This window comes from Chelonoidis abingdonii, chromosome 15, assembly GCF_003597395.2.
Source record: "Chelonoidis abingdonii isolate Lonesome George chromosome 15, CheloAbing_2.0, whole genome shotgun sequence".
NCBI lineage: Eukaryota > Metazoa > Chordata > Testudines > Testudinidae > Chelonoidis > Chelonoidis abingdonii.
This window is the reverse complement of record NC_133783.1, coordinates 30,653,981-30,670,479: the sequence shown is the minus strand read 5'-3', so window position 1 is coordinate 30,670,479 and position 16,499 is coordinate 30,653,981.

The window sequence follows — 16,499 nt, the reverse complement described above, 5'->3', positions numbered from 1 at the left end:
TATGCCTTAAAGTGCATTTCAGACAAAGATATTGCAGGATTAAAAGAATGTTGAGTACATTTGTAGATTTCTCACACAATAATTGTTTAAAATTATTCTCAGCACCTCTTTTGTTGTGGTTACAAGTAGTAAGCAAAGAAAGTTACACATCTGATATGTCGTCAAATGTGAGATCTCTTTCTTGGGGAGGACGATTCTTCATTTCCCTCTTGCAGCCCTGAGGATCATCCAATTTTTTTCTGTTGCTTTAACACCCCACCCTTAAAGGCCAATGTTACAGCTATAGTTCTCTAGGCAAAGAACTCAATGAAGATCCTAATATGCAACATTTTTATTGTTAAACTCATAGGACATTTAGACAGGACAAAGTAAAATAGGTAACCCATAGAATGCTGCCCAACTGTCGGCCAAGTGAATGCTCTCACAGCATCCCAAGGCGAGTTCTTATATCTACAGTCAGGAGTGTAAGTATTGCTCGATGGAAGCTGGCCAGAAATGCTGATTATTACTCACATGCATACTTGTTTGGTCCTGGCAAGTCCATTGCAACAGTCACTATTGCTGAGGTGGGCAACAAATAGCATCCTGCAGATATGTGCTGAACACACAGAGTGCCCTGTGGAAAAACAAAAGTTTAATCTCTAGCAGAGCTCCCCACCACTAGCACTGCAACAGGTGGAACTTACCTGCTCATTTTCTTTCCACCCACAGAAACAGAGTACGTCGATCAAAAAGAGTGCTACGCACCATTTTGATGAAAGCCCTAGCGGTTTAGAGGACAGTTTCCATAGGATGGTCTTGAAAAGTACATATGACACAAATTGCCCTCTTTGGCTTGTATACTGTTCTCCCTACAGGCCAAGTTTTAAGCATTTCTATTTCCACAGTGATTCTCTATGACCAAGCTTATCTCCTCACTTCTGTGGGTTACGAAACCTCACCCTGATCACATCCACAGGGAAAGAGTTTTGCCTTAATAATTATCTCAGCTTGGAATGCACAAAGCCAAAGACCAGTTGCAGTATTATTACTGACTACTTCTCCTATGCTATTTTTGCTTGGTCTGTTTTGCACATCATTTGTGAAAGCAAAGGTTATGTTTTCTACAGGTGGGTGAAGTTGGAAAACGAACAGATGCAGCAGCCTGAAACTGCTATGCTGTAGAAGTCCACCACTGCTGCAAGTAGCAGGCAAGCTAATACCATGAGGGAATGCTCTCTATTACTTTGACACTACCACAACGACAGCTTGATTCTCCCTCTACTCTTGTTTATCTAGCATCAGGTCTTCCATAGATCAAAGGCTTCACTATTTAAGTGACTTGTATAGTCTGTCATGTTGAAGTGAGGAAGGCGTTATCTGTGAACACTTAAATTGCTATTAAATGGCTCATCTCTATTGAGTTTCTTTAATTTTGTACTTAGTAAAACACCCGCTACAGAGAGCCACATTCTGTGGTTCCCCAGGGAAAACATCACCATGCCATTCATAAAAGGTCACTCATGAATCAATCTGTCTGCAGCAGTTCTGAGATGTGCAGGCAGGGGATGGGAGTTAATTGTAGATCCAAGTAAAGTGCGAGTGGGGAGGGAGGACAGGTCTGAGAGAGGCACTCCTGGTGGTAAAAGGGCATGAAAGTCATTGCTGATTGGAGTTTTAGGAGGGGGGAAAGATCATGCAGGAGACAAACAGTATATAAAGGGCTATCAGGAGGTGGCAAAGGAAATGGAGGAGGAGTCACCAGAGAGACACACTGTTTGAGTGAAGTAGGTAAAGTTGATGTTCTCCCAGGTTTCACAAGCTCCTGCTGGCAGAAAGGACCTAGAGGGGGTCCCAAGGCACGCTGGTTATAGTAGCTCCCTGCTCCTCCAGTCACAGAGGATGGCACTGTCTATAGTTCAAATACTGTACACATGAAATGTGTTCCTATAATAATTATGCCACAATTGAATGCATGTAATAACTTTGGCAGCAGCGTTATGGCTTCTCATGCCAATAGCTCTGATAATGAACTGCTCCAGCTTGTATTTCCTGCTTACCAAACCACAGCCCTCAGGTTGGACGGGCACTGCTCGTACAGGTGCTCTAGTATGAATAGGTCAAGCAGATCCTCTTTAGTTTGGGCCCCAGCTGTCCACTTGCGGGCATATCCCTGTGCCCAGTTGATGAGTTGTAGGTATGTGACTTCATGGGTTTTACGCTGACTCCGGAACCTTTTCCGGTACATCTCAGGAGTCAGCCCAAACTCACGGAGCAGGGCTTGTTTGAACAGTTCGTAGTCCCCTGCCTCTACCCCTTTCAGTAGGCTGTACACCTCCACGGTTGTGGAGTCCAGTAAGGGGGTGAGAAATGAGATCCTGTCTGCAGGGCCAACCTTCTGCAGCTCGCAGGCATTCTCAAAGGCCTTCAGGAAGGTATCTATGTCCTTCCCCTCCTTACGCCGGGCCAGCAAGCCCTTATCAAGGCTCTTTGTAGGCTCGGGTCCCCCCTCACTCACCGCAGCCGGGGCCCCACTGCTCGCCAGCCGGGCCAGTTCCAGCTCATGTTTACGCAGTTTCTCCTTCTCCTCCAGCTCAGGCTGGCACTGGTTCTCATGTTTACACTGGTTCTCCTTCTCCTCCAGCTCACACTGGTTTGCCTCATGTTTATGCTGGTTCTCCCATTCCTTCAGTTCTTGCCTCCTTAACTCGAGCTCTTCCCATCTCAGCTTCCTGTCATATTCCAGCCGCATCCGCTCCACGGATCCCGAGCGCCGCCAGGACGATACCCTGCTGGGCGGTGAGCTTCGCCGGGAGGATCCCCTGCTGGGGGAGAGCTTCGCCAGGAGCATCCCCAGCTGGCCGGGGGGGTCATGGTGCCCTCGGTATTTGCTGGGCTCCTCCCTGCCCTTCCCCTAGGCATAGGAAGGGGGAGTCTCGAAGGAGCAGGGAGATGACCTCTTAGTGGATCTATTCCTTGGGACAAAAGCTGGTTCCCCCTGGAGGCGATTCCCCTCTCTGATCAGCTGACCCTGACCCAGCACGCTGAGATCAGAGGGGCGCTGCATCTATACCGACAGCTGTTTTCCAACCAGCCCGGACGCACCAATTTGGCTGTCCACTGGGTGGAGACCGGGTCATATCCTCCTATAAGATGCTCCCCTTTTCGGGTCACTGGGAAAAAACTGTCCAGGACCTAGAAAGAGAGGTCAGGGACATGCTAGCTTTGGGGGTGATCCAGCAGTCTTCCAGCCCTTGGGCCTCGCCAGTGGTGCTGGTCCCCATTAAGGAGGGGTCAATCCGGTTCTGTGTGGACTATCGAAAGCTCAATGCCATCACTGTATCCGATGCCTACTCCATGCCCAGGCCCGACGAGCTCCTAGACAAACTGGGAGGCGCTCGGTACCTCACCACCATTGATCTTACCAAGGGCTACTGGCAAGTGCTGCTGGACACAGATGCCAGGCTGAAATCGGCCTTTATCACCCCTCTGGGGCTCTATGAGTTTCTGACCCTGCCCTTTGGCCTCAAGGGAGCACCAGCCACCTTCCAGGGCCTGATGGATCAGCTACTGCGGGGGATGGAGAGTTTTGTCGTGGCGTATATTGACAACATCTGTATCTTCAGCCAGACCTGGGAGGACCACGTGTCCCAGGTCAAACAAGTGCTGGACCGACTCTGGGAGGCTGGGTTAACCGTAAAGGCTGAGAAGTGCAAGGTGGGGATGGCTGAAGTATCTTACCTGGGCCATCGGCTGGGGAGCGGCTGCCTGAAGCCAGAACCAGCCAAGGTGGAGGTGATCAGAGACTGGCCCGCCCCCCAAACCAAAAAGCAGGTCCAGACCTTTATTGGGATGGCGGGGTACTATCGAAGGTTTGTGCCCCACTTTAGCGCCATAGCCGCCCCCCCTCACTGAGCTGTGCAAGAAGAGGAAGCCAGACAAGGTGGTCTGGACCGAGCAGTGCCAGCAGGCTCTCCGAGCGCTGAAGAAGGCTCTGGTTAGTGGCCCAGTTCTGGCAAACCCAGATTCTGACAAGCCCTTTATGGTGTTCACTCACGCCTCAGACACGGGACTGGGGGCTGTGTTAATGCAGGAGGATGAAAACGGGGAGAAACTCCCCATCGTGTACCTGAGCAAGAAGTTACTACCCCGGGAGCAGAACTACGCGGCCATCGAGAAGGAATGCCTGGTCATGGTGTGGGCCCTTAAGAAACTGGAGCCATATTTCTTTGGGCGACACTTCACCATATACACCGACCACGCTCCCCTGACCTGGCTGCACCAGATGAAAGGAGCCAACGCCAAGCTCCTGAGGAGCCTGCTCCTGCAGGATATATCATGGACTGTCCATGTGAAGGAGATGCGCACTGATAGCGAATGCGTGTTCCTGGGAGGGGGCCGGAATTTACCAGTCAGCTGGCAGAGTGGACCCCGCCAGGGTTCCGAGTCTCGAAGTGGGAGAGATTGATGGAGTAAGGGGTCTGCCATGGGAGATGTAAAGGGATTTAAGGAGGCCGGGATATAGCCTGGCCTGTAACCTGAGCTAGGCAAGTGGGGGTGAGAGGTCAACACTTTTGCCCAGGAAGCTAGACAAAGGAAGGGGTGGCAGGAGGGGGTTAGTTTCAGTTTTGTTTTGGGGCTGTGTAGGGGGAATTCAGGGTATCCAAAGCTGGGATCCAAGCACCTTGAAACTCCAGAAGGACTCGATTGAGGGGTCCTGACTGTGCCTGCAAGCTCTGCTGTAACCTGCGTTCCTGTTGTCCAATAAACCTTCTGTTTTACTGGCTGGTTGAGAGTCTCTGTGGAGTCCCAGGAAGAGGGGTGCAGGACCGGACTCCCCCACACTCTGTTTCCATCCACTGTTTTTAAAAAATATACTTTAAAAGTCATATCTGAAATTGTGTGTGAAAATTTCATTCACACTTCTGCAGAAATACAAGATTTCCAGAATTACATGCTCAGAAGAGATTTTTAAATGAAGTATAATTTAAAAAAATTAACAGAAACTAAGCAAAGCAAGCATATCTTATCAGAGACGCTGACCATGTCAAAACTTCAAATTTCTGCTGGTCTGGTTCTAATCCCTTTCAAGAACAGTGCAATTAGAGTTTTTGAATGACAATAAGGGAACAAAATTCTCCCTGATATCCTATAACTCAACAGTACCTTAAAAGGATTGTGGACAAATTTCAAAAACAAGCAAAAAAGCCCAAAATTTTTGAGGTACAAACCACCCATGGAAACTTTGATCCCAAAAGGTCAGTTCTTTGGAAAGTTAAAAGCTCATGAAAAAGTAATAATGAAAGAAATTTTGCAACCTTAACAGTACCTGTTGCTACCAGTGATTGCTATGAAAAGAACAAACAAACACTTTAGATACTCAAAATAGTTTGCCAAAGCTCCACAGTACAGATTAACAGATAAAACAGAGCCATGAAATAATAATTAATACTAATAAGCAGCACTTATATAGTTCTTTGCATTTTCAAAGCATTGTATAATCATCTAATCTATGTGCTTACTGTCTGAAAGCATTATTCTCACGTTACAAATGGGGAAACAAATACATGTGAGCAATGTCTTTCCCAGGGTCACAGAGCAAGGATATGTCCAAGAAAAGATTAGAATTCATTAGCTTTTACATTTTTGCTCATTCCATTAGAGCACAGTGCCCTGTGGATGCAGTAAAACAAGTAACCCTTTAAAAGCAATTGTCTCCTGTCTGTTTGTGGAAGGAAGGTCTATGCCACTCACTTATGAATTACTCTAATCAATGTTTTCAGGCCTTTTTTTAAATTATTCTTTGCAGTTTCCATGGATGGGCACATACTGTCCCACCTTCCTGCTTTTAAGAGTGATTCAGAAGCACACAGTTTTTAAAAAAAAACAGCCCCTCCCCCTGAAATCACAGAAATCTTGACTTGCTCCTCTCTTCTGTTAAAACAACTCTCATTATCACACATTCTCACGCCTGTTACCCTCTCATGCAGTTAAGGCTTTAACTTGACAACTCACAAGGTTCTCAGTTACACTTATTTAACTATTGCTATTGCAGCCAGACTCTTAACCACATGAAGGAGCCTTCCCCCCACAAAAGAGTTAATGAAAAAGTGCACTGATAATGATTCACATAGAATCCCATCACTGCATTCCCCCCATCCTTTTTTTCTTAAACAGCAGTTAAGTTTAAGCTTCTTGCCTTGCCTTCAAGGCCCTGCAGCAAAGCACTGATCTCTGATGCTGTTCCTGGCAGAGTCTTTTCTCCCCTCCTTTGCTTTCCCTCACTAACCTCCTTATTCCTTTTTCTCAGGCCCATCTTTGTTCCCATTTCAATGATGCTTCCTATGTAGGGAACAACCTCTCAAGTTTGTGTGCAAGGCCTCCGCTGTGTCCTCAGTCACTTCCCTCCCCAAGGCCTTGGCTACACTGGAGAGTTGCGGCGCTGGTAGTGGCTTTACAGCACTGCAACTTACTCCCCGTCCACACTGGCAAGGCACATACAGCGCTGTATCTCCCTGGCTACAGCGCTGGTTGCACTCCACATGGACGAGAGGAATAAAGAGAACAGCGCTGGTGCTGCAGCGTTGGAGTGCCAGTGTAAACAGCGATTAATCTTACTACGCTGTAACTGACCTCTGGAATTTTCCCATAATGCTTTTAACCAAAGAACTCTCTTTGTTTTGTTACGATGCCTCTCTTTGTTTTGTTGTGAACTCGGGGCTTCCAGAGCTGCTTATCTAAAAAACAAACACAGCTACTGTTTGCTCAAGCAGAGGCAGGCAGGGAATGTCCACAGCTAGTGTTTGCTTGAGGAGAGAAACAGCACAGCGGGTGGGGAGGGAGTCCATTGGAGCAGGTACTTATCTGGTCTGAAGGCTATTTGCATTTAAGAGCGAATGAGAGAGGGGTGGGGGAAGTGGTCGGAATTTGCAAGGCAGGGAGCTGACACAGTGTCGGCTCCAAAAATCCACTCTCTCTCCCCCCCACACTCCCTGTCACACTCCACCCCACCCCCTCTCTTTTGAAAAGCACGTTGCAGCCACTTGAACGCTGGGATAGCTGCCTATAATGCACCACTCCCAACACCACTGCAATTGCTGCAAATGTGGCCACACTGCAGCACTGGTAGCTGTCAGTGTGGCCACAATGTGCAGTGTGGCCACACTGCAGCACTTTCCCTCACAGTTGTACGAAGACAGCTTTAACTCCCAGCGCTGTACAGTGGCAAGTGTAGCCAAACCCTAACTCTTTCCCAAAGAGTGTGTCAAAAATGAAAGGGGGAATTAGGCTATGATGTTGCAACTCATTATGTAAGCTTGGGGTGGATGTCCAAGGCAGGTACTCCATAGGGAATGGATACAATAATCTAAGGCCTTGGCTACACTGGCGCTTTACAGCGCTGCAACTTTCTTGCTCAGGGTGTGAAAACACACACCCCTGAGTGCAGCAAGTTACAGCGCTGTAAAATGCCAGTGTAAACAGTGCCCCAGCGCTGGGAGTGCGGCTCCCAATGCTGTAAGCTAATCCCCACGGGGAGGTGGAGTACCTGGAGTGCTGGGAGAGCTCTCTCCCAGCGCTGGCGCTGTGACCACACTCGCACTTCAAAGCGCTGCTGCGGGAGAGCTCCTGCAGCAGCGCTGTTCGGCTGCAAGTGTAGCCATACCCTGAGAAGATGGTTTGGTAAAGGATTTAAAAGAAGTATTCTTTAAAGGAGCGGAAACGGGGTGGTTCTACACTCTTACTACTGGTACTGCAGGGAGTCAAATCCCCCTCCCTCATACTCCTCCTTAACTTTCATTTGAGGAGGGGGGTGAGGTCCTAGCAGCAGGGAAGGGAAAAGGAGAGGGCTGCCAGCAGTCCCACGAGTATATATGTAAATGAATATGGAATTACCTGCATGGTACAATTTGATCTGCCGGGTACTCCCAGACACTTAGGAATAAAGTTACTAGAATTAAACTACATCCAATATCCCCTGTCGTCCATGTGGCATACCTGGACACACATTTTAGGGTGTTTCATTGAAAACTGGTTTTTATTTTTAAATTTGAAAAGTTAGTGTACATTGTGTTCTTTTAACCCTTCAACAATTTTATCTATCAAATTCTTAGGAAAACTATTGATTATCAGATGTACAGTAGACAGAAGAGTGGGGTTTCTGAAAATGCCTATTTCTAATCTTTCCTTACATACACCAGTAGATTCTCTTCAGTTTTATCTTTGTTCATTCTGTGGTTGTGCCTCTTTCTTCTTTAAGTATTTGGTTACTCAGAATTCAATGTAGAGGTAGAATCTATTACATTATTCATGTGTTAGTATTTGACCATTGGTCTGACCCACTATGGCTATTCTGATGAATTGAGGACATTAAATAGCCGTTATTTAGTTTGACCTTTATATATCTGCATTGCATGTGGCTTTTAGCTGTATTTGTATGACACATGATTCTCATGGCTTGCGCATTAGGGATCACTGATGTTTAAGCACCCAAGACGAAACAATCCATAGAATGGGTTAGGGATGCCCTGTAGTAACTGCACCCAAAGAGTAATTAGGGATGATGAATGGGCTAAATGATGCTTTTGAGGGCTGTTAGACATTTCTCAGGTTCCTTAGTGCTACATAGCAGCTGTGTAAAAGAAAGGACAATAGCCAGGTCACCTTTTCCAGAGCATGCAGTAACAGGGGAGCCTTAGACTGGGACTTTCCCAGACGAAAAGTGCGGGGGCAGAAAAAGGAATAAATGCACAAAGTATGCTTAAGCAGTTGGTGGTGTTTGAGATTTGTATGACTCCTGGAGAGAGACAGAGGCCCGACGCAGCTGCTTTGGACAAGGCAGCAGTGTCTGACCTGAGGTTTCTGCAAAACAGAGTAGATTGAGTGCAGCCTGTTCAAGGAACTAGGACTTGTGTTCAGCTGTAAATAAGTTACAGCAAAAAACTGACTCAGTGTCATGGCTTTCTGCTACAAATGGGAAACTGACCTTCATGGTGTCAAATTCTGCTTCCACTTGGCAAAAGGGCGATAGTATTTGGTCCATTTAATCTAAAACTAAAACATCAAATGAACAGAGAAATGAACAGGAGGGAATAAACAAGAAGAGAAAGTGCATCTCCGAAGGAAGACTGCTCCTGAAGGCAGCTGACTAGGCTTTCACATTTTTTTTAGCAGTTGCGGCCAAGAACAAAGAACTGTACCAAAATTCCTGTGAATGAGGAGACATATAATACTTCGTCGTTGCCACTCCTCTTTATCCCACATTACATGAAGAAAGGTCACAGCCTGATCAAGATGCAGTATATCCTAGCCATGTAATTATTGATTTGCTCACCCCGTGTACTGCTAGGGCTCTGATCAGAATAGCACAGGCAGCTAATTTGCTTACATTTCACTTGAGTTAAATTCACTGAGCTGAAGGTATTTTACAAAGGTATCAGAATGGCAGGATATTGCTGCGTTTAGAAGTCTTGCTTAAAAGTTCGTGAGAAACTTCAAATAAAGATTGCATTTTGTCCTACAAAGACCTGCCTTAGTTCTCTCTATTGCTACTATGTATTTTCAGTCTATTTGTAAGGTTTCCCTAGTAAAAATTAAAATGAATTGGAATTCAAACAACAAATGCGATGCCCATTCTGTCCACTGGAAAGCATCTAAAAAAAGGTTAGCCTTTTTTAAATTGCAGTTTTATTGCTTTTTAACATAATTAAATGGAAAGTCTTGGTACTGTCAGGAGGAATGTATTATTAAAGTAATTTTTTGGATTATATAGTCAGAATAAAGGGATGGGTGAGAAGGGAAAGAACTATAGTTTTTTTTTAAAAGGGGCTTTGTTAAGTTTCACTCCACCATTTTGTTGTTACATTTAATCAATCTAAAATACTGCCTACAATAGTTAATTGGATACTTTTTCTTGGTTTCTGGTAAGATACTGAAGTTATTTGTATGGATAAAATCTGAACTCCTTACTTAGGCAAAGTTCCCATCAAAGGCAATAGGAGCATCACAAGTTCTCCTTACTAGAACCAGAATGACCCCTCTTTCCTCCCTCCCTACAAAATTAAAAAATACATGGCTTTCCTTCTCTTCCTGATTCATAAAAATCCCCCAACTTTCCACAGTACATGCCAGGCTCAAATGAAATCATTCCCTTTCCCTGGCTTGAGTTCAGACAACGGAAATGCTTACCAAACTTTCTGCCCTTTTTAGATGTCAGCTGAGCCCTGCAGTCCATCTGTAACTGCTCCCAAGCCACTGCTTTTATACCTCCACACATGTCAGGGAAAACTAATTGTGAGCCTTGGTGGCTCCTGGGATCCAGACAGGTAACACAGTCTGTCATTGAGAAATTTTCTTAAGGACTGCAGGATTTAGCCATTTTCAGTAAAAATCCTTTTTAACCAGAACCCCTAAGCCTCAGTTGTATCATTGCTGTACCAAGAATTCTCTAATTCAGCTTTTACAATATTTACATTCATGCTGCAGCAAATTATTAGTCCCATTATATTACAAAACAGTTAAAGAAAACAATCTGAAACTACTTGTTCTACAGGGAAAGAAACAATTACTCATCTGCACCATTTCAGAGCCTGGAACCAGGAAAATACTCCTCCTTACAGAAAGCTTTATATTTAGGGTTCCCACTCACAAGCTGTGTTAGGCAGTTTGAGGGAAAGATCTGTGTCAACTTATGAATTTCATTTTGTTTTGTGTGTATCATTTGATTGTGAACTTCCACTGAGAATTAGAACCCCCAACCTGTGTATGATGCTGGGTCAAATTTGAACTGGCGTGGTGTAGCCTGACGTGGTAGATAAACAAGGCTAGAAGAGGAATTTCTCACTTTCTGGACAACATATAAAGGAAGAGTCAACTGGCTGGCTGTCAAGGCTTGTTGACTTGCTTTAGCACCCTCTGCTCAACAAGGGTGCATGGGCATGTGAACTCAACATGGCTGGTGTATGGGTCTTATATTGGGCATTCTGACCAAGGCTGGCTTTATAAGAGGGATTGTGTATGCAAAAGGGGCCAAAAGCAGGAAGCAGGACTTGCTGCATAGAGGCTACGGAGTCTTTACATAGCCAGAATAAGGACAGAGCTGGGACCTCAATCTGAGGGGTGAGATCAATCGGGGGGGGGGGGGGGGAAGGATGTTCAGATGTTTGTTTTTCCCTACATCTGTATCTTGTGCATTTTAAGAGTAAAGTGTGTTCAAGAAGTTCCTTTGCCAAGCCTCTGTGTTCCTAGTTATCAGGGCCTTCCAGTCCCTGAAGAGTTGAACTGTAGAGTGGAGTACCCACAAAGATGGAGCTTTGGGGAGTAAGTAAGTGGAGAGCTTGTGAGAAGGGTTCTACACCCATCTTGGGGCTGATGGCAGCTGAGCCATGGGGCCAAACATCCTAAGGAGTGGTGCCAGAAAAGGAGTCTGTGCCCCAGAGTTTGCCTGAGATGCCAGAACTAGACAATGGGAGCAGGGGTAGTGCACAGAGCCCCCGGGCCGTGCCTCCACCTAGGAGCTGGAGGGAGCTGATGCCACTTCCCGGGAGCCACCTGAGGTAAGCGCTGCTCGGAGCCTGCATCCCAGCCCAGAGCCCTCTCCCACACTTCAAACCCCTTGGCACTAGCCCAGAGCCCCCTCCTGCACCACAAACTCCACATCCCCAGCCCCACCCCAGAGCCTGCACCCCCAGCTGGAGCCCTCATGCCTTCCCACCCTCCACCCCCTGCCCGAAGCCCTCTCCCACACCCTCAACCCCTCATTTCTGGCCCCACTCTAAACCCCCAGCCCAGAGCCATACCCCCTCCCACACCCCAACCCCTCAGCCTCAGCCCCCATCACTCACTCTAAAACCCTTCAGCCCCAGCCCAGAGCCCCCTCCTACACCCCAAAACTCTTATTCTCAGGCCCATCCCAGAGCCTGCACCCCCAGCTGGAGCCCTTGCCCCTTCCCACACCCCAACCTTCTGCCGCAGGATGTACATTTCTTTAACAAGCACAGGGGAAATTCAACTGTCATAAAAATTCTCATTAAATACATAGTTTTAATGAGAATGGTTATGACAAGTCTAGAGAGATATTTTCAATTTCAGATTTGGATAAACATTTGTTAATTCAACTTCTTTTCCTAGTCCACTGTCTATATTAGAGTAGTTTGCTGCTAAAAAAACAAAAAAAAAAAAACATACCATGGGTCAGACCTGATGTTTTCAAACAAAAAAATATATAAAGTGAAATTCATGAGACAATATGAAAAGTAAAATGTTTCAAAATTATTTCCAAAACAAAGTTCTGGCCCTTTCATTTCTAATATGACATAAAGACCAAGTTTTACAAGTATACAGGGAGTATGTCTAGTTACTTCAAAATTAATCTTATTTCAGTGTAACTGGACCTCAAAAGTTATTCTTGATGGGTTTCTCAGTGGCTGGAAAAGATCTCAAACAATCCCCAGGAAATCAAATATTTGTATCTCTAAAAGTAATAGATTCCTTTAAACTACAAAATCCAAGAGCGGTATAAAGAACCTTACAACCCAGCACTACTACTCACCATCCCTTTCAAAAAAATTTTTTTTAAAAGATTTGCTTCTGTCACTACAATAAATTTTGTCAGTAGAAAAAAATTTATTATGAATAAGATAACTGAAGGCAGGGATGATCCATATGATCGAAGGTCCTGTGCAGAGTTCTCTGCTGTGCATGACATCCACAGGGCATAGCAGGTGTAGAGAAGAGGTAGTTTCTGTAGGACTGATATGATGTAGCAATTCTGAGGATGCTCTATTCTACACCATTTGGATTTGGCCCTTAAGGGGCCATTGGAAAATAGCCAGAATGCACATTATCCTCAGCCCTGCACATCAGAAGCTGTAGGGAAGTGATGTAGGAGCCACTTATGATAGTGCTACGCAAGCTAGGGATTCCTGTGTGCTAGGAGTTTTCCCAGCTGAGGCAACCTGGCAGCTCATCAGTCTCTTTCAGTGAAAAATGTGTTTGAGCAGGGCAGAGTCTTGGCCCTGTGTCTACCTTAAAGTTTTAAACAAACACATCAAGAAAACTGCTGCCAAATCAAATAAGACGGCTCTAAAAGAACTTAAACAATATTAAGCATATATGCTAATACCACATACAAAAAGGAAACACAGAACATAATCATACATGGTCCAGTCAAAATGGTACATAATAATGGCCATACTGGGTCAGATCAGTGGTTTATCTAGCCCTGTCTTCCAACAGTGGCTGGTGCCAGCTGCTTCTGAGGGAGAGAACAGAACAGTGCAATTTATCAAGTAATCCATCCCCTGTCACGCAGCACCAGCTTCTAGCAGTCAGAGCTGACTACTTTGGCTGCACATATCCTCCATAATCTTATCTAATTCTTTTGCGAACCTAGTCATACTTTGGGCCTTCGCAACATCCCATAGTGATGAGTTCCACAGGTTGTCTGTGCATTGCATGAAGAAATATGCCTATTACTTTCACTGGGTGACCCATAGTTTCTGTGTTATGTAAACAGGTAAATAATATGTCCTCCTTCACACCATTCATGATTTTATAGCTCTCTTATATTCTCTGCTACCCCCTCAGTCATCTCTTTTCCATACTGAACAGTCCCAGACTTTTTCCATCTCTCCTCATATAGAAGCTGTTCCATACCCCTAATCATTTTTGTTACCCTTCTCTGTACTTTTTGCAGTTCTAATATATTCAAGGTGTAGGCATACAATGGATTTATAGAGTGGAGATACACCTATCTCATAGAACTAGAAGGGACCCTGAAAGGTCATTGAGTCCAGCCACTTCCTTCACCAGCAGGACCAAGTACTGATTTTGCCCCAGATCCCTAAGTGGCCCCCTCAAGAATTGAGCTCACAACCCTGGGTTTAGCAGCCCAGTGCTCAAACCACTGAGATATCCATCCCCTCTAGTGGCATAGTGATATTTTCTGTCTTATCTATTGCCTTCCTAATGGTTTCTAACATGGTTAGTTTTTTTGACTGTTGTTGCACGTTGAGCAGATGCACTTCAAGAGACCCCCATTATTGTGTACATATAGTTGGGATTATGTTTTCTAAGGTGCACTACAATCTGAAAATTTTGCCACCTCATTGTTTAACCTTTTCCAGAACATTTCCGAATATGTTTGACAGCACTGGTCCCAGTAGAGACCCTGCAATTTACTTCTCTCCACTATGAAAACTAATCATTTATTCCTACCCTTTGTTTTCTATCTTTCAACCAGTTACTGATCCAGGAGAGGACCTTCTTTCTTATCCCATGACTCCTTACTTTGCTTAAGAGCCTTGGGTGAAGGACCTTTTCAAAGACTTTCTGAAAGTCCAAGTACACTATATTCACTGGATCACCCTTGTCCATGTTTGTCAACCCCCTCAAAACATTATAATAAATTGGTGAGGCATGATTTCACTCTATAAAAGCCATATTGACTCTTTCCCAACATATTGTGGGCACCTGTACTCTGGCAATTCTGTTCTTTACTATAGTTTCAACCAACTTGCATGATACTGAAATTAGGCTTACTACCCTGTAGTTGTTAGAATTGCCTCTGGAGCTTGTTTAAAAAAATTGGCATCACATTAGCTACCAGCCAGTCATCTGGTGCAGAAGTTGCTTTAAGTAATATGTTACATACCAGAGTTGTTAGTTCTGCAATTTCACATTTGATTTCCTTCAAAAGTCTTAGGTGAACTGGTCATAGTGACTTATTACTGTTTAATTTATCAATTGGTTCCAAAATCTGCTCTAATAACTCAGTCTCGGACAGATGTTCAGTTTAGTCACCTAAAAAGAATGGCTCAGAAGTAAGAATCTCACACACATCCTCTTCAGTGAAGACAACCAATGCAAGGATTCATTTAGCTTCTCCCTAATGGCCTTCTCTCTTGCTTGAGTGCTTGATTAGCACCCTGATTCTCCAGTGATTGTTTGGTAGTCTTCCTATTTCTGATGTACTTAAAAAAAAATAATTGCTATCAGTTTTTGTATCCTTAGCTAGTTGCTCTTCAGATTCTTGTTTGGCCTGCCTATTTATACTTGACTTGCCACAGTTTATGCTCCTATTTTCCTCATTTAGATTTGAGTTCCAGTATTTAAAAGATGTCTTTGTCTTCAACTACCTTTTTTATGCTGCTGTTTAGCCATCACTGCACATAAGTCCGTGCAGAGGTCTGCATCCTTGCACCCAGTAGGAAATTCACCAAGTGGGCCTCCTGGTCATCGCAAACCCAGCTATCTATATTTCTAATAATCAAATTCCCCATTCCTATTATCAGTCTCTCCCTAATAACTGAGGTCCCCTCTCCCGGAGTGGTATCCTCAGGCAAAAGGATACCATTACATCACATGGGAGGAGGATCCCAATTATAGGGCTGTTTCCCTCTGCTCCACCTTCCTTCCCAGAGACTTTCATCCTCTTCAACAACACAGAGGCTGTCAGATTTAGGGTGGGACTGCTCTGTTGTGTCCCTGAAAGTCTTGTCTATGTACCTCTCTGTCTTGCTTGGCTCCTCCAGTTCAGTCACTCTGGTCTCAAAAGCCCATACTCTGTCTCTGATGTCCCTGAACGGCTTGCACCGAATGTACACACTTGCCACCTGTCCACCAGGCAGCTAATCATACATGCTGTGTTCATTGGACAGTCCCTACTCTGCTGCTGGACTTCCGCCTGCAGGACTTTTACTCTTGCGGCGGTGGGGTAGGGTTGTTGGTTCTGTGTGTGTCACTTTTTTTCTTGGAGGAAGGCTGTTACTGGCTTAAGTTTAGAGACTGTATATTAGGTGTACCTTGCTCTCACGCTCCCTCCTAATTCCCTCACAAAAGTCTCGTGTGGTGCTCCTGTTTGCTAGCTCCTCTATTTGCTTAGGAGCTGGCTTTTTAAACTCCTATTCTCCCTGAGTTAGCCCCACCCCCTCACCAAGGGAGCCTAAAGGAAATAGAGATACAAAAAATGACAGGCTAGAGCCTCCTTAGGAAGCTCTCGGCCTTGTCTAGCAGGCCGCTAAGCTCAGCGTATAGCCTACCAACAGACCACACACTGAACTTCAAGCAAGTACATAAAAATTAACAAAAACAAACTTACCCCAAGAATCACATAGTCACCCTTCTTATACCTGGAGAATTCCCTTGTAAAATTCCTCTGCTTGCTAGCGTCTCTGGTCACTTCCGAGCTGGCTTTTTAACCCCCTGTCCTCCCTGGATTGACTAACGTGCAGCTTCTCAACTCAAGGGTCACAAGCAGGTTTCGAGGGTGAAGCGAAGTGACAAAATCACTCTCCTCTTCTTTATGGATAGATTGGAGGTAGGGATCCTGAAACATTTTTCTGTTCATAATATGAAGTCCAAGTATGAAAAAGGTTGCAAAGCACTGAACTGCCACTTTCATCAGTAAATGTTTTCTCCCATTACTACATATTCACAGCTACATAATGTAAAATTGTTTAAGAACAGGGACATTTTTTCAAAGTATTTCTCTTCCCAGGGAATTTTTCTTGTAGTACTTCTAG